We start from the raw sequence: 20,790 nt of genomic DNA, 5'->3' as shown, positions 1-20,790 counted from the left end.
TTGTGTGAAAAGGTTCGTAGCAGTTTTCTTCATGTTAGCCCAAGCGGGAAACCACCCAAATGTCTATCGCCAGGGGAGTGGATAAATAAACTGTGGAACATCCTCACAATGGAATACTACTCAACAATCAAGACTTGTCAGCGGCTGATAACAACATAGGTGAATCTCCAAAACAGTATGCTGAGCGGAAGAAGCCAGACCCCAGACAGTACATCTTGTACAAATCCACCTCTGTGAAACTCCAGGACAGGCTAAGCTGGCATATGATGAAAGAAACCAGGGCCGCAGTTGTCTCTGGGAACAAGAAGTGACTGCAAAGGGGTACACGGCAATTTTCTGGGGTGCTGGAAATGTTCCATATCTTGTTCAAGTGATAATTACAAGGGTGAATACAAACACAAGAACGCATTGAAGTGAGCACTTAAGATGTGTGCAATTTTACAACAAAAGAACAAGAAAAACAAATGAAGTAACAAAACTCATAGGCACAGACAATAGTTTAGTGGTTACCAGAGGGTAAGGGGGGAGGAGGTTGGTAGATGAGGGTAAAAGGGATCAAATATATGGTGATGGAAGGAGAACTGACTCTGGGTGGTGAACACACAATGGGATATATAGATGATGTATTGCAGAATTCTACATCTTAAATCTATGTAACTTTGCTAACAATTGTCATCCCAATAAACTTTAATTTAAAAAAACTTAAAAAATAAAAAAAAATTTAAAAAACAGATGTGTGCATTTTTTTCTATTCTAATTATATTTGCTTTCCACAAAAATATATCTTAAAATTTTTTTTAAAAATCTAAAATAAATCATATAATTAGTAACTTAAAATAATAATATAGCAAATTGTGTATTTCTACGACCCAGCTTAAGAAATAGAACATAACCGCTATCTTAGGACCTTCACATTTTCCTCCCTCCTTCAGAGGGAAGCACAAGCCGGAAGTTTGTGTTTATTATTCCTTTGATTTTCCTCTTAATTGTACCACCTCTGCCAATCTCCTTCCATAGTTTACTGTTCAGTGCATCTGTTTGGGCACGCTATGTAAAAGGAACCAATCTGCCTGTATTCTTCCAAGACCTGCTTTTTTTCACTCACATTGTGTCTCTGACATTCATTTGTGTTGTGCGTAGCTGTAACCTGTTCATTGTCTTTACTGCATAGTATTTTAGTGTGGAGCTATAAATAGTACAATTTGTTTATCATTCTCCTATTGATGGACATTGGGTAATTTCTAGGTTAGGGCACAAATGATGCTTGTGCATATCCTCTGGTGCACATGGATGCAAGTTCCTCCAGGACATAACAGGAGTTGTTGGGTTATGGCAAATGCATGTCTTCAATTTACCAAATAATCCCAACTCTATTCGAAATTACTGGATAGTTTCCAAAGGGACCCTGGACAACTCTGCAATTTACATTGCCACGGCAGAGGATGAAAATTCCAGTTGCTTCGCATCCTCACCAAACTTTGGAGTTATTGGACTTTTAAATGTTTGAAAACAAAGATAGGAATCACAAACTCAGGTGCCTTGGAGTTCATTAAAGTAACGAGCAAGTGGACTGGGGGGATGGTAGGGAGAGGTGGGGACTGCGGCAAATGGGAACATATGCTTCCTGTTTAAATAAAATAGGTGGCCTTGGCTTTGCTCCCTGACTGTGGTTGGGAGGGAATGCAGACCCAGGGCTGCCAGAGTTCTGGAGTGTTCCAAAGAAGCCAGAAAGCCAGGTTTTTACATAAAATCTGAGTTTGGAATGTCAGCAATGATTTCAGATCTGTTTAACATGCTGTATTGTACAAAGTGCTTTTGTGGGCCAAGCCCAAACTCTCCAACTGGATTTATTTCATTAAAATGCAATGCAGTTGAATTTATAGCTGTTGGAACTTACTGGAACTTTGGCAAGTGACCACAACTCTCTGTGGCTCATGTGCTTATGTGCTCTATAGATTGTCATTCCTTACTGGCAGGAGTCCAGCATTCTTCCTTCTGTTTTATTACTCAGAAAGCTTAGTTTTCCAGAAGCCCTGCTGCCTCAGAGGAACAAGGGTAATGAAGTGCTACTGTCATCGGCTGTGTAGTTCGACCTTACTCATTTCAAGCTACTGGGAGAAATCACTCCCTCCTTCATCCCTGGGACCTCCTGTAACTTGTTTCTTTCAAAATAGAAATCAGATGATGTCACTTCCCTTGCTGGAACCCTTCGATCCATCTCTGTCATCCTCAGAGACGGTCCAAACTCTTGACCAAGGGCCTTTTGTTGCATCTTTGCCACACACCCCTCTTTCCTTCCAACCCATCCAACTCTCTAAACTCGGTCTCCATTCAGGGTATTTGCACATGCTGGTCCGTCTGCCTGGGTCTCCCTTCCCTCTGATCTTTCCATGGCTGGTTTCTTCTTAGCTGCCAGGTCTGACGTAAATGTCACCTTCCCGGAAAGGCCTCCCCTGGCCACTTATCTAAACAGCAACTCACTCTCCCTGGTTCTCTTGCTTACAGCCCCCTGTGGAAGTCATTCGTTGTACAACTGCATCTGCAGTCAGCTTACACGTGTGTGTCCGTATTGCTGATTACCTTCCTACCATGGGATCAGCTCCCTGAGGGACAGGGACTTGGCATCCTCATGTCCTCAGCCCCTGGTGTGGGGCCTGACATGTAAGTAGCTTTTGAATGAATGGATGTGTACGAAGCCCCTGGACAGGGCCCTGTGCTAGGGGCTGTGGTGGTGTGAGACAGTGAATAACAGTGGCTCAGGCCTCAGGGATCCAGGACCTAGGAGAGGAGGCTGAATCATCCACAGTGTAATAAGGCAGGAAATGTCGTACACGGGCAGGGGTGCAGTTGAGTTGTCCTGGTACGGCCGGGCTGGCTGTTTGCACTGGCATCTGTTCCAGTTGGTTGCTGTGTGCCCTGACAATTATTAAATATTTTCATTTTCTTCCCTGGATAGAGCTAGAGGTGAGATCAAAGTCTAGCAGAGCAGAAACAACATAGGCCAATGAGCACAGTCGAAGGGTCAGCATTCAGGTCGTGTGGCCTTGGAAGCCTCAGTGTGGATGAGGGATGCCCGCCCCATCCACACACACACACCCCAACTCCTGGAGTTGGGGAGAATCCGCACCATCCTGTGTGCGAAAGAAATTGATCATAGATCTGATGCTTTTAGTGGCGATTCTTGCCAGGTGATGTAAGGCCAGGAGGTCAGAGTGGAGTCTGGGGACATGGTAGGGTCGGGGGTAGAAGGTGTCTTCCTGGCAGATGGAAGGGAGTGAGTAGAGCTGGGTAACTGGGGGTGGAGGTGGGAGGGGGGCAGGAGGCTACGACGTAGGAAGTACCCAGGGTACCCAGGACTCACACAGGCTTCCTTGTGTCCCCCCTGCCCTCTGACACCACTAGGACTTAATTAAAATGCTCTCCTTTAGATACTGAAGGGGCCTCCACTCTGAGCCTGAGCTGCTGCCACTCCTGTGAATTTTCCTGGGAGTGCCCATCCTCGGTGAAGTTCCCAGTGGATCCAGTGACCCCTTTGCAGGCTCAGTGACCTCTGGGGACCGCCTCTGGGAGCTGTGTGTGGGAACACTCCTGCGAAGGCAGAGAAGGGATCATATTGATGCAGTACCTGCAGTATCCAAGCCATGAGGGAACCAGAATTCAGAGAGGTTAAGTGAGTTGCCCAGGGTCACACAGCAACAAATATGGAAACTTGAACCCAGCTTTTCTGACACCAGGCCTCAGGGTCATGATACAGAGAGTCAATTACATACCAGGCACTGTGTGGTAATGAGCTGTGAAGGTGTTAGCACATCTTATCCTCATGACAACCCTGTGAGGTGGGTAGGATAGTTATCTTAATTTTTCAGAAGAGAAGTCTGAGTGTCAGAGAGGCTAAGAAACAGGTGATAACTAGTTGAATCAGACTGATAATAACATTTGTAGTAATAATAGTGGTAGCAGTAGTGATAGCTAACACCTACATAGTGATTACTGTGCCCTGCACTATCCTACATGCTTTGAATATATTAACCTATTTCATTCTTACAGCCACCCTTTGAGATATATTCTAGTTTTCTCCCCATTTTACAAATCAGGAAACTGAGGAAGAGAGAGGCTAAGTCCCTGAGCTCAGGTCTATCTGACTCCTGAGCCTGGGCTGTGATGTGCCAGCTAAGTGGCACAGCTCCATGTGCTCCAAGGCGGCCAACTCAGACTCGGTCCTCTGCCCTGGAGGGCACCACAGACGCCACCTTGAGAGGTGGCGAGCCTCCTGTCTCAGGCACTGTGCAGGCGGAGAAGGTCAAGGATGCTGTGGGATGAGGCCCAAGATGGCCTGTGCCCCTTGCTGTCCATGTTATGCGAGGGGAAGAGTCCATTTTACCTAACCAGTTTGACCCTCAGCTGGTGGTTTTTGCAGTCTAGGTGGGTAATTGGGTGCCAGCTGTTGCACAGAGGGAGGGTTTGTCCCAGGATGCATGAGGGGTTCGGCTCTCCCAGTTGGGCTGAGCCCTGAATTCTGGAGGCTCCACAGGGTCCGGTCCTGCCCTGCCCTTACCCTCGGAAGGCAGTGACCTTTCCTGAGCCAGGGCTGGGCACAGCAAGGAGCTGCCTGACAGCCAGCAAAGCAGAAAACATTGCTCTAATTAGTCTAATAGGTGCATCCTGTGTAGTGTGCATCTGTCACGGCCCCCAAATACTGCAGGTTCCTGTCCCCACAGGGGTCCAGCTGGGCCTGGCTGCTTGGTAGGAAGCCTTGTGCCTGCCAGGCTGGAGTGTGCTGTGGGCCCCTTCCTTCCTTCTTTTCTCTGTTAGACATTTATTGAGCACCTAATGTTTGCTAGGCACACTCTGCCTTGGGACTTAACTTTTGGTATTTATATCTTAGTTCCATATCTTAAAACTCCTGGGTTAAGGGTGGCCTCCTCTCCTCATTCTACTATGTTAGAGAAAAGGGCTCTGACAGCTCTGGGTTCAAATTCAGAGACTGCCACTTGCTCATTCTGTAACTTCAGGCCAGTTGCTTCCCATTCTGTAAAATGGGCTGACAACTCAGCCCATATAGGGTGTGGCTGTGAGGGCCCCTCCCAAGGTAAACTAAAGTCACCTCCTCCAGGAAGCCCTCCTGGATGTCTGCATCCCAAATCCCAAATGGTTTCTCCCTGCTGGTATCTGGCCTGCCTTCACCAGCACTGGGAAACGTCAGAGCTGAAAGGCTAGAAGTGACGACTGCGCTCAACCCCTCCTATCACATGTTGCCCAGAGGAACAGACCTTTATGGGGACTGGCCTGAGAGAAAACAGTGAGCCAATGACAGTGTGGTGCTAGAACTAGGGCCTCAGGACTCCTACAGTGCTCTTCTCAAAACAGGGCTTTGTTGAAGCAGCATAGCTGCTGGTGAAGAGCACACCTTGGGAGTCTGACAGACCTGAGCTTGAATCCCAACAGTACCACTTACCACCCTGGAGGGCTTGAGGCAGGTCATTTCTTCTTGCTGAACCTCAGTCTCTGCATCTGTGAGTGAGGATGGTAATTATATTGTTGTTCGGGCGTTTCTTGCAGCTGGCCCTCAGGAAAAGCTGAGGGTTTGAGATTCACTTGCTCCCTCTGGGCCTTGTCTGGGAATAGATACTCCTCCTTCCGGGAAGCCAGAGGTGAGCCTGGCTGTGGTCCGCGTGGGAGAGAGCGTGGGCTCTGGAGCCAGACTGTCCTGGTTCAAAGCCTGGCTTTGTTCCTCCCCAGCTGTGTGACTTTGGGAAAGTTACTTTAACCCCTCTGCACCTCAATTCCCCATCTACTGAAACAAAGTTAATATAGAAACTCTTCTTGTTGAAATGAGTTAATATTTGTGAAGCGTGTGAAACAGGAGCTGGTGCAAGGCTTCCGGGTTAAATAACACACAAAGCCTGCCTTACGCTCCCTGCCCTGATCGGTATACTGCCGGAGGTGTAATGCCTTCCTTCCTAGAGGGTTCATGGGGTGGTCACAAAGCCCATGGGATGCGGGGTCTGGAACATGGCTCCCACACCCAGCCCCCTCAGCCATCTCTCTGGGGGAAGGTGAACTCTGGGCCGGGCAGGGGTGTCCCGAGCAGCAGTCACTGGGTGAACAAAGAAAAAATCAGAATACTTGTGTCCACTCATGATCCTTCTCAAAATTCCATCTTGAGTACGTGTTTTATAACTTACATAATATGCTAGTTCGATAGCATGTCTATACTTTGTAAATATACATCTATGGGGCTGTGTGCTCTTGAAGTGTGGAGACCACTTGACCTAAAATAATAATCATCATAAGGAAACAGTTGTTTGTTCCTTCGGGCCCCAGTGCTGAGTATTAAATGAATACTCCCACTCCCAACCTGAGCCAGGCACGTGACCATCATTGGCCTGTGCCAGCTGCACCCTCCTGTTTCATTACCCTCTCCTCTCAGTTCCCCCCTGCCATCTTCCCCAATGTAGTGTGGCATGCCTGTCCCTTTATGTGCATTCGTATAAAATGAGTATGCTTTTATTTGTCAGTAAACATGTTTAGGGTAAGCGGTTCATACAGAAAAGGGCAGAACCTACATGTGGAGATTTGGCTGTGCTTGAACTTCATACACACGGGGCTGTGCACCGTGTGCCCCTCTGTGTCTGACTTCTTTTGCTCAATAGCACATCTGTGAGATTCATTCAGGTTGGTGTGGAAGCTGCTGCAGTTCATCTGTTCTCTTTGCTGTCTGGAATTCCCTCGCGTTGGCACAGCCTGTGCCCACTGTCCTGTTGTTGGATATGTGGGGTGTTTCCAGCTTGGAGCTGTTACAAACAGTGCTCGCATTCTTGAACAGGGTTGTTGGTGATCATAGTACATATCTTTGTTGGGTAAATAGTTGGGGGTGGGAGGATGGGGGAGGGGTTTTCCGGATCCCGGTGTACATGTTTGCTCAGCTTTGGTAGATTCTGCCAGAGCTTTCCAAAGGGCCTGCACCATTTTGCACTCCCACCAGTGGTGCTGGAGAGTCCCAGCCACTTCACATCCTTGCCAGCTTGGGGCCGTCTGTCTTTCTCATCACAGCTGTTATGATGGATGTACCTGGATTTGTCGTTTTTGTAAATGATGTCTCACAGTTCTCTTTTTATTTCTTTTCCCGCATGCTGCCCCTGCATCTTCCTGAATAGCTGGAAGCAACAGACCCCATTTGCTATAAACACTTTATACATGCCAGGCTTGAGAGCTTAATTCTGCGTCTATTATCTCATTTANGCCGGAGGTGTAATGCCTTCCTTCCTAGAGGGTTCATGGGGTGGTCACAAAGCCCATGGGATGCGGGGTCTGGAACATGGCTCCCACACCCAGCCCCCTCAGCCATCTCTCTGGGGGAAGGTGAACTCTGGGCCGGGCAGGGGTGTCCCGAGCAGCAGTCACTGGGTGAACAAAGAAAAAATCAGAATACTTGTGTCCACTCATGATCCTTCTCAAAATTCCATCTTGAGTACATGTTTTATAACTTACATAATATGCTAGTTCGATAGCATGTCTATACTTTGTAAATATACATCTATGGGGCTGTGTGCTCTTGAAGTGTGGAGACCACTTGACCTAAAATAATAATCATCATAAGGAAACAGTTGTTTGTTCCTTCGGGCCCCAGTGCTGAGTATTAAATGAATACTCCCACTCCCAACCTGAGCCAGGCACGTGACCATCATTGGCCTGTGCCAGCTGCACCCTCCTGTTTCATTACCCTCTCCTCTCAGTTCCCCCCTGCCATCTTCCCCAATGTAGTGTGGCATGCCTGTCCCTTTATGTGCATTCGTATAAAATGAGTATGCTTTTATTTGTCAGTAAACATGTTTAGGGTAAGCGGTTCATACAGAAAAGGGCAGAACCTACATGTGGAGATTTGGCTGTGCTTGAACTTCATACACACGGGGCTGTGCACCGTGTGCCCCTCTGTGTCTGACTTCTTTTGCTCAATAGCACATCTGTGAGATTCATTCAGGTTGGTGTGGAAGCTGCTGCAGTTCATCTGTTCTCTTTGCTGTCTGGAATTCCCTCGCGTTGGCACAGCCTGTGCCCACTGTCCTGTTGTTGGATATGTGGGGTGTTTCCAGCTTGGAGCTGTTACAAACAGTGCTCGCATTCTTGAACAGGGTTGTTGGTGATCATAGTACATATCTTTGTTGGGTAAATAGTTGGGGGTGGGAGGATGGGGGAGGGGTTTTCCGGATCCCGGTGTACATGTTTGCTCAGCTTTGGTAGATTCTGCCAGAGCTTTCCAAAGGGCCTGCACCATTTTGCACTCCCACCAGTGGTGCTGGAGAGTCCCAGCCACTTCACATCCTTGCCAGCTTGGGGCCGTCTGTCTTTCTCATCACAGCTGTTATGATGGATGTACCTGGATTTGTCGTTTTTGTAAATGATGTCTCACAGTTCTCTTTTTATTTCTTTTCCCGCATGCTGCCCCTGCATCTTCCTGAATAGCTGGAAGCAACAGACCCCATTTGCTATAAACACTTTATACATGCCAGGCTTGAGAGCTTAATTCTGCGTCTATTATCTCATTTAAATCCTCGCGGCCACAGATGATAGAAGTATCATTTTATAGGCCCCTCCCCATGCCCAGCTGATCATTTCAGTTGGCAGGAGGAGAAGGGGTCAAGATGAAAACCCATAGTGTGACTTATGGGGTGTTCTGACCTGACTTCTTCTCCTTTACCTAAATGTGTGCCTGAGAGAGAGATGGTGGAGGTTGCGGGGCTGTCCCTACACTCAATGTCCTGATTCTGGGAAAATCCTAGTCCTTTCCGGGCCTTAGTCTTCCCAGCTGTAAAATGACACTGTCAAACATGTGTCTGCTGCATTAAATGATTTTCCCGAACTTATATGGAGCCGGGTGGTCTCCACCTATCATCTCACTTAATCCTCACAAAAGCCCTTCAGGCTGTGTACGAGTACCTCCCTGTCATAGCCGAGGACACTGAGATCCAGAGAGGTGGACACATTTGGGCAAAATCACACACTGGGTGGCAAAGCCAGGATTTGAAGTCACATGACTCACTGAGGTGCCCAATCCCCTCCAGGACGCTCTATTTGGGGCTCAGCTTTGCAGAAGCTACAGGACTCTTTAGGTGTTAGAATGTATTTTTAAATTGTTCAAGAAAGATTATTGCTCTCTCTCCCCTCCCCCAAATTAAGAGGAAACAAAACGTTAATTATAAGAGTTACTATAGAGAGTTACTATATGATCCAGCAATTCTACTCCTAGACATATACGCAAGAGACATGAAGACATATGTCCACACTCAACTTGTACATGAGAGTTCATAGCAATATTCTCATAACAATTAAAAACCAATGTTTATCAACTAATGAATATATAAACAAAATGTAACATCCATGCAATGGAACATTATTCGCAATAAAAAGGAATATGGTATGGACACATGTCACAGCGTGAGTAAACCTTGAGCACATTATGCTAAGGGAAAGACGCTAGTCACAAAAGGCCACATATTGTATGATTCCATTTATATGACATATGCAGAACCGGTAAATTCATAAAGACAAAGTAGATTAGTGGTTGCCTAGGGCTGGGGCTAGGGAGGTAGGGATGGAGAGTGACTGCTAATGGGTGCAAGATTTCTTTGGGGGTGATGAAAATGTTCTAAAATTAGATTGTGGTGATGGTTGCACAACTCTGTAACTATGCTAAGAAATGCTGAATTGCACATTTTAAGTGGATGAATTTTGTGGCATATGATTACATCTCAATAAAGTGTTGTTGTTGTTTTTTTAAACTAAAAGTCTGTGGCTGAACACGGAGCATGTTCAACAGGGCAGCCTCTGAGGGCTTTCTGCAAGCTTGGCACTGCCTCACCCCACAGCCTGCCTCTTCAATTGGACAATATGTGCCCCTTGCCATCCTGTGCTACCAACTGCTTTGAGCGCATAACAAAGGGTCCTCGGATTGAATTTGGCATCCTGCTGTGCTCACTGTGGCTTCATTAGCAGGGAAAATTCTGGGCTGACTTCCTCATTGTTTGTCTTTTTTAGGCCCCTAAACCATCACTTCTGGTTGATTCATTCTTTTTTTCTTTTTTTTTTTGTTTTGCAGTTTTATAACTTTATTCAACAATCAGCAGTTAGTTCTCATCCACATTAACTGTTTGTAGATTTTTGAAAGTGGTGACAGGTACATAGGTAACCAACATACAGAGCTTATTTGGTGACTCTTCATCCTCATTACGCTTTCTGGACAACCGCACCCGGATGTGGTATGGGACGTTCCTTATTCCTTTGGCCCAGACAGCTTTGTTGAGTCTGGTGTCAGTGCGCACATCTGGGGTTCCCATCTCCTTCATGGCAAATTTCCGGATCTCTTTGAGTGCCCGAGGAGCACGCTTCTTGAAACCCACTCCATGGATGCACTTGTGAATGTTGATGGTGTGTTCTCTGGTCACTGCCTCGTTGATGGCAGAACAGCCCTTCTTCTGCTCACCGCCCTTCTTTGCGGGAACCATCCTGCCAGGCCCAAGTTGGAAAGAAAGGCCCATTCATGCTTTCGTTTAGTCGTCAAGCATTTTTTGAGCACCTACTGTGTACCAGGTTCTGTGCTGGTCATGAGACAAATACGATCCAGTCCCTGTCCTTAAGGGGAGAGCATTTTTGTCAGGAAAACAGACCTAGAAAGAGCAAAGAATGATCTGATCTGATACAGCTGGTCATGTATTCGATGAGTGTTTACCAAGTCCCTACTCGACACCAGGCCTGTGTCAGGGGCTGAGGAATTCACAGTGTGAAAGAAGCAGCATACCCGTGACTTGGGTGCACAGACTATAGCTGCGCTGCCCGGGTTCAGGGCCAGGCTCTGCCCCTGACCAGCTGCGGGACCCTTGCTGTAAAGCGGAGATGAAAAAAGAACCCACATTTGAGAACTACTGTGAAAATTAACTGACGATATATGTGACGTGCTTGGACCAGGTAGGTCAGCTTTATCACAATCACCACAGTTGTGCCAGATGTGATCAGTCAGGGGGAAGCACCGAGGCTGTGGGTTGCAGCCTAAAAAAGACTCTGAGCTAGTCAGGCAATGGGTGGGCAAAGGGCATGAGAGGTAGAGGGGACAGCTTGGGCAGAGGCCTGGGGCACAGCGACCAAGGGGCTGAATGCATAGAAGAGGTAGTGGCAAGGATGATTGATAGGAGGGGCTCTGTGGATGCCTGGTTCTCTCTGCACTGGCCCTGTGTCTTTTTTGGGGCGTGATGACCTCAAAGTCAGGGGAGGCCTCTAGAGCCAGCCCAGGGAGAAAGAGTCTGCGCAAGTGGGTAGAGAGTGGCTGGGAATGGAACTGGATGCCAACTGCTAAGGGTCCAGGTAGTCGGGAGGTATCGGCTTCACAGGTTTCCCTCACTCTGTCATCACTGCCTCTCTGAAGTGGGCATATCATTATCCCCATTTTACAGATGAGAAAACTGAGGCTCTGGGAAAGGAAGAACTTGGCTAAGGCCACCCAGTCAGGGTGATGAGGTTCAAACCCACATCCCTTTCCCTGAATCCCACATCCTTAGCCCCAAAACCAGGGGGGAGGGTGGTGGCTTTGGAGGCTGGAGCCTTGAGTTAGGGTCAGGGTTAATTAAGTTTTGTGTTACACTGGGGCTAGACCTCCCGTGAGCCCCAGGAAGCCCCTCTCCTTCCCTACACCTCGGTTTTCTTCTCTGCAAAATGGAAGCAGCAACACTGAACTGGTGGTGTTGCTGGTGGCCCAAGGAGCATTCCAAAGTGCCAAGCACCACCCCAGTGTCCAGGGCAGACATGCTCTGCTATGTGACTTCAGGCAAAGCCTTCTGCCTTCCGGACCTCAGGTCCCAGATGGTGACATGTGATTTCTAAGTCACTCTCACCTGGGGCTTCCTGAAAATGTTCACCTGGACTTGAACTGAGACAGTTCTTTGATAGTTTCAGGGTTACTGTCTGGAGGTGGGGCGTGCAAGCTGAGTGGGAATATGGTTGCTAAATTTTGCAAATAGGAATAAAGGATACCCACTTAAATTTGAATTTCAGATAAGCAACTTATACTTTTTTTAGTATAAGTATGGCCCATGCAATATTTGGGACATACTTATATTAAAAAATTTTACTTGTTTATCTGAAATTTCAGTTTATCTGGCCGTCCCATGTTTGATCCAGCAGCCTTAGTCGGGGAGGTTGAATATCTGCCTACAAGACACTGGTCATGGTCTCTCTTCACCAGAAAAATATGGGCCCAGGAAACCAAAGGCTTTGTGGGTGAGGGTAGAAAAGTCAGAGGGAAAACATATCTCCCCCTCCAGCCTCCTCCCTGGTTCTGTTCTTGTTGTTTTGAAACTCACCCCTGCCCTTGGCCTAGCACTGGCTCCATCAGTACTGGAGGCTGGGAGAGGTGTGATGTAAGACTAGCCTTTATCTGATGGGCAAGCTCAGAATGGCTGTTTGGGTGTTTGGGGCCAGGATGCTGGTGGGTGGGGCAGGCAGCCCCTGGGCCTTGGCAGGCTCCGGACCCTAAATTATCTGTGCCAGCCCCCGCCTGCTTACAGCTCCCCCTCTACAACCGGAACCCAAAGAACACTCTGGGTTTCAGAACTGCCCCACCTCCCAGGAAACGCAATGCCCTGGACCTAGTCTGCAGCTTGACCTTGGCCTCAGAGCACTCCATAGGAAGCAGGCCCTTCTCCCTCTGGGCCCTGTTTTCCTCACCTTGAAATAGGATTAATTCCTCTGACCACTCCCACCAGGGAGAGGAGTTTCTAAGCCCTCCAGCACAGGACTGGAGTGCAGTGGTCTGTTCCTTGTCCACTTCTCTCTGTCTAGCCGCACTGCCTGGGACCCCATTGAAAAGGCAAGAATAAAGTATCGCTAAAGGGACTAAGATATAAACCTTTTCCATTCTCTCCCCCCCCCCACCTTCCTCCCCCATTCAACCTTCCATGTTGTTTTGTATTTGCTCTTTAATGTCACATCCCCTTGGGTGCAGGGACACTCATGGAGGAACTACACAAGCACTTGGGTCTCGCTGTACAACTCAGCACTCCTGCGCCCAGGTTCCTCCTCCCGCGGGCTGCCTGACCAATGCCATGCCCCAGACCAGGGTGGCAGACCAAGCCAGGCGTCTCCCCTTCCCTGGCTGGCCACCCCAACCCACAGTGACAGGCAACCCACAGGGTATTGTGCCCTTCCTCTGGGATAGCGTCCCTCTGTACTAGGTACATTGATCCCTCTACTGGAATAGCCCATCAAGTGCGTCTGGTGCTGCCAGCTTGGGGTGAGAACACCCGCTGCCTTGTTCTTCTCTGAGATGCTGCGGGGCGTGTGACCCTGACCCTTTCTGTGCCTGCTCCCAGGCTCTTGGCGGAAGGCAGCAGGGGTCACTGGGCAGGGCCTGGAGTACCAGGAAGAGGGGTCATGAGCAGGACCTTTAATGTCATGGAGAAGTGGCAGGAAGCAAGACCACATGCCGTTGTCCCATCAGGCTTCAGCAACATGCATCCAAAGGTAAAATTATTATGAATTTCAAGGCAAAACTGGGAGCTTTCAACTTTAAGCCAGGAGCTCTTCTGAGCCACTGCTCTGGTCACACACCTGTGAAGGCAGCTTTGTCCAGCCGCCTCCTGCTTCATGGTCTTTGCGGCCGCTCCCTCCTCGCGGAATGCTCCCCCTCCTTCTTTCCCCAGTTCCTGCTCAGGCTTCACTTTCCTGGGAAGCCTGCATTGTTCCCTCCCCGCCAGACTGGAGGCCTAAGAGAGCAGGAGCCAGGATTTTGCTAGTCAGCCTGCAGTACCTAGGGCCTGTCACGCAGAAGGGCTCAGTCAGTGTAGAATGAGTTATTAGCTGAGTGAATGGCCAGAGAGGGAAAGGGGGAGGGGAGGATGTGTGTCCCAGGTGGTGAGGACCGCAGGGCAAAAGCTTGGAAGTGATGGGCCTGGTGTGTTTGACAGAATGGCGGCCTGGATCACAGGGCGTGTGAAGGGCTGGTGGGAGGAGAGGCCGCAATGTCAAATTGGGGTCAGACCGTCAAAAACCTCGAATGCCAGGCTGAGGATTCAGACTGTGTCCTAGGTAGGGCAGGGTTCTCTGAGAGGGACCTAGCAGTGGTGTGCTATGACCACAGCAGTGCCATGGGCAGATTGGGCAGGTCCGACTAGAGGCAGGGAGACTGGGGAAGGCTGATAGTATTGTCCAGACCAGGGGCAGTGAGGAAGGAAGGTGTTTGGTGGCTGTCCCCTGTGCTGCGTTCTGTGCAGCCTAATCCTTTCTCTGGCACAGGTTAGAATGAGGTGCTTAAATGTCACGTGGCAGCGGAGCCCCATGCTGTGGGATTATTGTACGTTCATGTACTTCTTGGGCACTGAGCACAGCAGGGACATGCGCCAAAGTGTAGCTACCTCTGCATCCCATTGCGGCCGTGGAGTTTTCTCACCTGACCCCGGGTCCAGATTTAGCTCTGTGTTCGAAACCCCACTCGAAACCCCACTCCTTGAATGAGAACACTAGAGATCTTGTTGGCCACTGGAAAAGGAGATAATTCCAGAAGCATCTGAATTTCAGAAGCATCTGAAGTTCAGAGTCCTGTCTCATCTTGAAGGGTGGCTCTTATCACAGAGACATCCTAGGCAGGTAGAGACGCTGGGGGAGGGCGAGGGAGGGGCCAATAAAAGGAGTGTGAATGCCAGGAGATGGCCGTGGGGGATGATCAGAGATCTCTGAATTTATCCAAATGACTTACTGGATAGGGAATAAACCCTGACCAAGGGAGAAATACTACCAGGCTAGACTGGAGGCCATGGACCCGACCATCCTGGTATCAACTAAGGGGCACAGCTAACCACACTGTCCCCCCTGACCAGCGGGCGCCCAAAAAGAAAGGAAGAGTAACCTGCCAGATCTTGGTGGTAGTCACTCTTACACGGAAGTGTATAAAAGAGAACTCGTTAAATTCGTCAGTTTAATAAACACATGCTTTAGAACTGCCAGGCACCATGTGTTCTCTGTCTCAGAAGACAGAGACAATCAGATGTCATTTCTGCCCTCAAGGAGGTTCCAGTCTTGTGGAGGAGAAACACCTCAGTGAATTACTTTCCAGGCAAAGGAGGCCATTCCCTTCAGAGAGAAGTACATATTGTTGGGGAGCCAGAGGAGAGGGGAGCTGGTTGCTGGGAGATGCCCGGGGTATGTCCTGGGCTCTGCCATGAGAAGGTGAGACCTCCTGGGCCTCAATTTCCTCTCTCTCATTGGACTAGAGCAGGGACTGTCAGCCTTGATAGAACATCAGAAGCCCTCTGGGGGCTTGTTAACACACTGATCCCTGGTCCCCGCCCCCAGAGTGTCTGATTCCGTAGACCAGAGGAGGGACCAGGAAAACGCATTTCTAACAAGTTCCAGATGCTGCTGGTGGTAGTCCGGGAACCCCACTTTGAGAACCAGTAGACTCATGTAAAGGGTTTCAAACCTTGTTTTACCCACATAACCTGTCCTCAGGAAACCCTACACGGAGCCCTGAAAGAGAAAAGCAGAGAAGCCGGTGGAAAGCACTGATACCATCACCCACTTAGTCCAAGTGTTAACTGCTGCTGTCTGTTCTTTCTCCTTCATTGTGCGAACACTCACTGAGCAGCCCTGAGTTAGGCACTGGGGATGTCAACAGGGCCCAGATGTGGTTTGCGGCTGACAAGGTGACCTCGGGTAGGGCAGATGAGTGCCCTCTCTGGACGTCCATTTCCTGGGCTGTGAATGGGCTGTGGGGAGTAAGCAGGCGTGAAGCTGTAACCATGGGGAATGCAGTCAGCATTTGTGTTGTCAGGACTTCTCCCGAAATCCTTTGGGCAGCTGCGTTGGCTTCTGGTCCTCTCAGCCAAGATTCCAGCTGGATTCAGCCCCCAACGCCCTAAACCACAGGCATGTGCCGCCCCCACTGAGGAGGCGCAGGCCAGGGTTAATCCGGCCCCCAGGACCCTCTGGCCTCTGGCTTCGGGACAGGCCAGAGAATATTTCCAATTACAGAACCTCCCAGAGCAGCGGCTGTTTAGGATTTGCTTATCTCTCTGCCCACCCCTTACAAAGCCCCTCAGGCAGGGGCTGAATCACGGGGTGTTGTTCAGTGTTTTGTTACTGAATTCTTCTCCAAGAAAGAACCCACTGTGTCGGCAATGCCTGGAGGCTGGCAGGGCAGGAAAGTCAGCCCCATTACCCTCCTGCCAGGGCCAGTTGCTGAGGGTAGAGAGAGTTCCAGGAGCATAGTTTTCTTCTCCCAATGTATCCTTCCTCCCAGGATGTTACGGGGTTCCTGATGCCCAAGTCCTGTGCTTGGTCTTTGAGGTCCCTGGAATGCCATTTCCCCTATTTCTCTCATCTTAGATTCCCAAGCCCAGCAGGGCTGCCACAGGCCAAAGCAGCCATGTTTGCCAATCACACCCTTTCATTCCCACCTTCCAGCCTTTGCTGGGCTGGGCCTCCCACCTGCCTCACCCTCCCTTCACTCGAGAGTGACCAACAGTCCCAATTGATCTAGGACTAGGTTCCTGGGATGTAGGACTTTCAGTGCTTGGGCCGGGAATGTCCCCCGACAAATGGGGCAAATACAGTGGGGCACAGATGCAGGATGGAATAGAAATTCAGTGTCCAGCTAGTCTAAGTGGACCTTGGTCCCAGCTCCTTGGTTCACAGTCACATGGCTTCTCTCCTGGGCACAGACTCCGTCCTCTGTCCTCTGCCGCCACTGTTTTGCTTCATGGAGTCTGTGGCCAGTTTTATGGAGCAAGAGGCACATCTTCAGGAAGCCAGAGGGTCAGAGACTGAGCCAGGAGAGAAAAAGCCAAGGATAGAGGCAGAGCATGGATTTGCAGTCTTCACCCCTCAGTGTGGTGTGGTTTCAGACAAGTCAGTCCCCTCTCTGAGCCCAGTTTCCCCAACCATAACATCAGCCTTATGAATTATTCTTCTAGGGGCATCAGTAATGACAGATGGTATCATTAGTGGGTTTAACCAGCAGCCTGCAGCAGATGGAGGGTCCAGAATCCTGCATCCCGGTGCCCTTTGCTCCGCACATGTTTGGGATGTGAGAATCTGGGCCCAACAGAGCGATGTCTCCTCCCAGGCACTGAGACCACCCGGGGAGTGGAGGTACAGCAGGGCTAGGCTGACCTCTTGCTTCCTGGGGTGGTCAGGAAAGTCCTCTTTGAGCAGGTGAACTTTGGGCTGAGACACAAAGAAGGGGAGGGACTGAGATTGGGGAGAGCATTCTAAGAAGAAGGAACCGCCAGTGCAAAGGCCCTGAGTTGAGAACTAGCTGGATAGGTCCTATGCCAATGGGGCATTGGTAGGAAACAAGGTCAGGGAGCCTCATGTGAGCTAGATCATACAGGTTTGTGAGTGAAGCAGATGTGGGTCTAGAGAGGCTACGTGACCCACCTGCGGCCACACAGCAAGTTCAGGAGTAGAGGGCTGCGGTGGAAGCCATGCGAGGCTCAGAACGGGCCCTCAGAGCCACCCTCAGGGCCCTGTAGCCTGTGCCCAGCAGAGGAGACTGTTTTTCTGGTGCCCACGGCCAGAGGATGCCAGAGTCCAAGGTGTGATCCTCCCCCATGCCCCGCGCAGTTAGGGCAAGGTACCCAGATCTGACCCAGATGTGGCCTGAGCAGGGATCAGAATCCAGATACCTGGAACTGCAGGGCAGAAGGCATCGGAAGGGCCAGCTGCACTTTGAGTCCTGGGGACTGGATTCCAGGTGTTTCTGGGTAACACATGGTGCGTCAGCAAGATACCAGAACAAAGTTCACTGCCTCTGGAGCTTCTGCTGTCCCTGGAGAAGGAATAGGGCCCTACACACAACACCCACTCACTCATTCATTTATTCATTCACTCACTTATTCATTCATTCCTTCAAAAAACTTTAATGGCAAGCCAGACTCTGAGTCAGAGCCTATGTATAGCCACAGAGCCTCAGATCCTATCAAGACACTCACCAAGAAAAATAAAATTTAAAAAATATCAAGAGGGACTTGGCCTAGGGAAAGGGTTCCCAGAGGTGAGAACATTTGCACTAAGGCTGCAGAAGATCTGTTGGAGAAGAGGAAAATGCATTCTGGGTTTTGGGTATGACTCATGGTTTTAGTGGCAGGGGACAGGGCCACTTGTGGGGCATGATTGCATCACAGGGTGCAGGGAGTTGTGGAGGAACAGGAAAGGAAGACTGTTGTGTGAACAGGGATGGAGAGATTTAGTGCCATGGATTCTGGGGCTCGTATCACCGGCACCCAGCTCCGGCCCATGGCTGAGCCGGTTCCTGGGCCCTGGGCCCCTCTCTTCCTTCTGCATCTTTGCCACTTTTGCCTCCCGCTCTGGCCCTCCCACAGCCAATCCCATAAATCAACTCTGCTCATCCCTGAGTTATTTTTTCACTATAGGGATGTAACCTCACACAGGTTTGACCTGGAGTGACCCATTTTCTGGAAGGAGGCATTGAGGCCCATGTTGCTCAGAGCTCTACTAGCCTGTCCTGCCCCAGCAAAGGTAGGAAGGACTGCTGGGCCTGGGGGCGTTCCTATTCTTGGGTCATTAAGTATGTCCTGAACACGGGGCTGGGCCCATGAAGGGACTCAGTGCCCACTGATGGAATAAAGAGAACAAGACGGGGCTCATTCTCCTCCTTAATTTACAGTTCAAATGAGAAAAGAACACCCTGAAAATCCCTTCATCAACACAGAGGTACTGCCTTTAATATCTTCACATTTCTTTATTAAGCCCCTCACTTTCCTTTCCCAGCTCAACCAGGTCTTATCCTGGCTGAAGTAATAAAGGTATTACTGTCCCCAAAGTGTTAGCTGAAAAAGAAGATGGTAGCTGCTAACCAGAGTGTTAACTGAAAACTAAGGTGTTCAGCTGAAAACAAAGATGTTAGGTTCTAATGAAAGGAGTAGACTGATCACCAAGGTGTGAGCTCATCTTTAAGATCTTGGCTAAAAGTTAGGCTTGGCTAAATAACTAAAGTGTTAGCTGATAACTAAGATGTTGGCTGAAGCACTAAGCAGTTAACAGATAGCCAAAGTATGATGTTAATTCAAAAGCAAGGTTTCAACAACTCAGCAATGAAATGACTACCCAATTATTGAAGCAGAAACTCTAAGAGATATTTGTATAGCCATATTCATCTCAGCATTATTCACAATAGCTAAAATGTGTCCATTGAGAAATGAATGGATAAATAAAATGTGGTATATTCATACAATGGAATATTAAATAGCCTTAAAAAGGAAGGAAATTCTGACACGTGCTACAATGTGGATGAACCTTGAGGACATTATGCTGAGTGAAATAAGCCAGCCACAAAAAGACAAATACTGTGTGATTACAGTTAACTGAGTTCCCTAAAGTAGTCAAATCATAGAGACAGAAAGTGGAATGGTGGTTGCCAGGGGCTGGGGGTGGGGGGGAGGGAAGGATGTGTTTAATGGGTACAGTTTCAATTTGGGAAGATGAAAAAGTTCTGGAGATGGATGGTGGTGATGGTTGTACAACAGTGTGAACGTACTTAATGCCGCCTAAATTGAACTACACACCTAAAAATGGTTACAACGGTAAATTTTATGTTATGTATCTCTTACCACCATAAAAAATGACAACCCAATTGAAAATGGACAAAACAAAAGATATATGATGGCCAGCAAGCACATGGAAAGACGCTCAACATCACTAGCCATCAGGAAAATGCAAATTAAGCCACAATGAGACACCAGTTACATATCCTTTGGAACTAAAGTAAAAAATGACTGCACACATCAAATGTTGATGAGGAGGCGAAGCAACTGAAACTCTCAAACACTGCTGGTGGAAGTGTGAAGTGGCACAGTCACACAGGAGAAGTTATAAAGTTAAACATCCACTTACCATTCGATCCAGTGATTCAGTCGCTAGGTGGGGATACCCAAGAGAAATGAAAATATATGGCCACACAAAGACCTAGACCCAAATGCTTATAGAAGCTTTACTCTTAATAACCCCAGTTTGGTAACCACCCAAATGTCCCTCAAACACTGGTCCATCCATACAAAGGATCACTACTGAGGAATACAAAGGAACAAACGACTGATGTGCATAACATGGGTGAACCCCAAAACCATTCTGCTGAGTGGGAGAAGCCAGGCTCCAAATAGTACACACCATGTGATTCCCTTTATATTAAACTCTATAAAAGACAAATGAACTCCACAGTGGCACGGGGGTGGGAAGCGACGACTGTCTGCAGAGTGACACAAGGGCGATGACTTTGGGATAACGGATTTTATATTTTTTTAAATTATTAGTTTCAGGTGTACAAAACAACATAGTGATTAGACATTTACACACCTCATAAAGTGATAACCCCAACAAGTCTACTACCCATCTGACTCCATACATAGCTATTACAATACCATTGACTATATTCCCTATGATGTCCTTTGCATCCCAGGACTACATATGTTTTAAATTATAGTTGACATTCAATATTATTTTATATTAGTAAGTTTTGCATCTTGATTGTGGCATTTACTACATGGGAATATACATTTGTCAAAACTTTTCAGAGTATAAATTGAAAAGGGATCTGTTATGGGCTGAACTGTGTCCTCCCAAATTCATATGTCTCCGTTTTAACCCTTGGTACCTCAGAATGTGACTGTATTTGGAGGTAGGGCCTTTAAAGAGGTGATTAAGTTAAAATGAAGTCTGAATAGACATTCTTCCAAAGAAGACATACAGATGGCCAACAGGTACATGAAAAGATGCTCAACATCACTAATC

The 20,790-nt window shown here is 48.5% G+C and overlaps 1 pseudogene; it reads right to left on the bottom strand.

Moving 5' to 3' along the window:
- Positions 1 to 10,098: 10,098 nt before the first annotated feature.
- Positions 10,099 to 10,502, bottom strand: LOC109384518 (60S ribosomal protein L31 pseudogene; annotated as a pseudogene).
- Positions 10,503 to 20,790: the final 10,288 nt, after the last annotated feature.

The sequence above is a fragment of the Hipposideros armiger genome, unplaced genomic scaffold, assembly GCF_001890085.2.
Source record: "Hipposideros armiger isolate ML-2016 unplaced genomic scaffold, ASM189008v1 scaffold_96, whole genome shotgun sequence".
NCBI lineage: Eukaryota > Metazoa > Chordata > Mammalia > Chiroptera > Hipposideridae > Hipposideros > Hipposideros armiger.
This window is presented reverse-complemented; position numbering and strand designations above follow the sequence as displayed.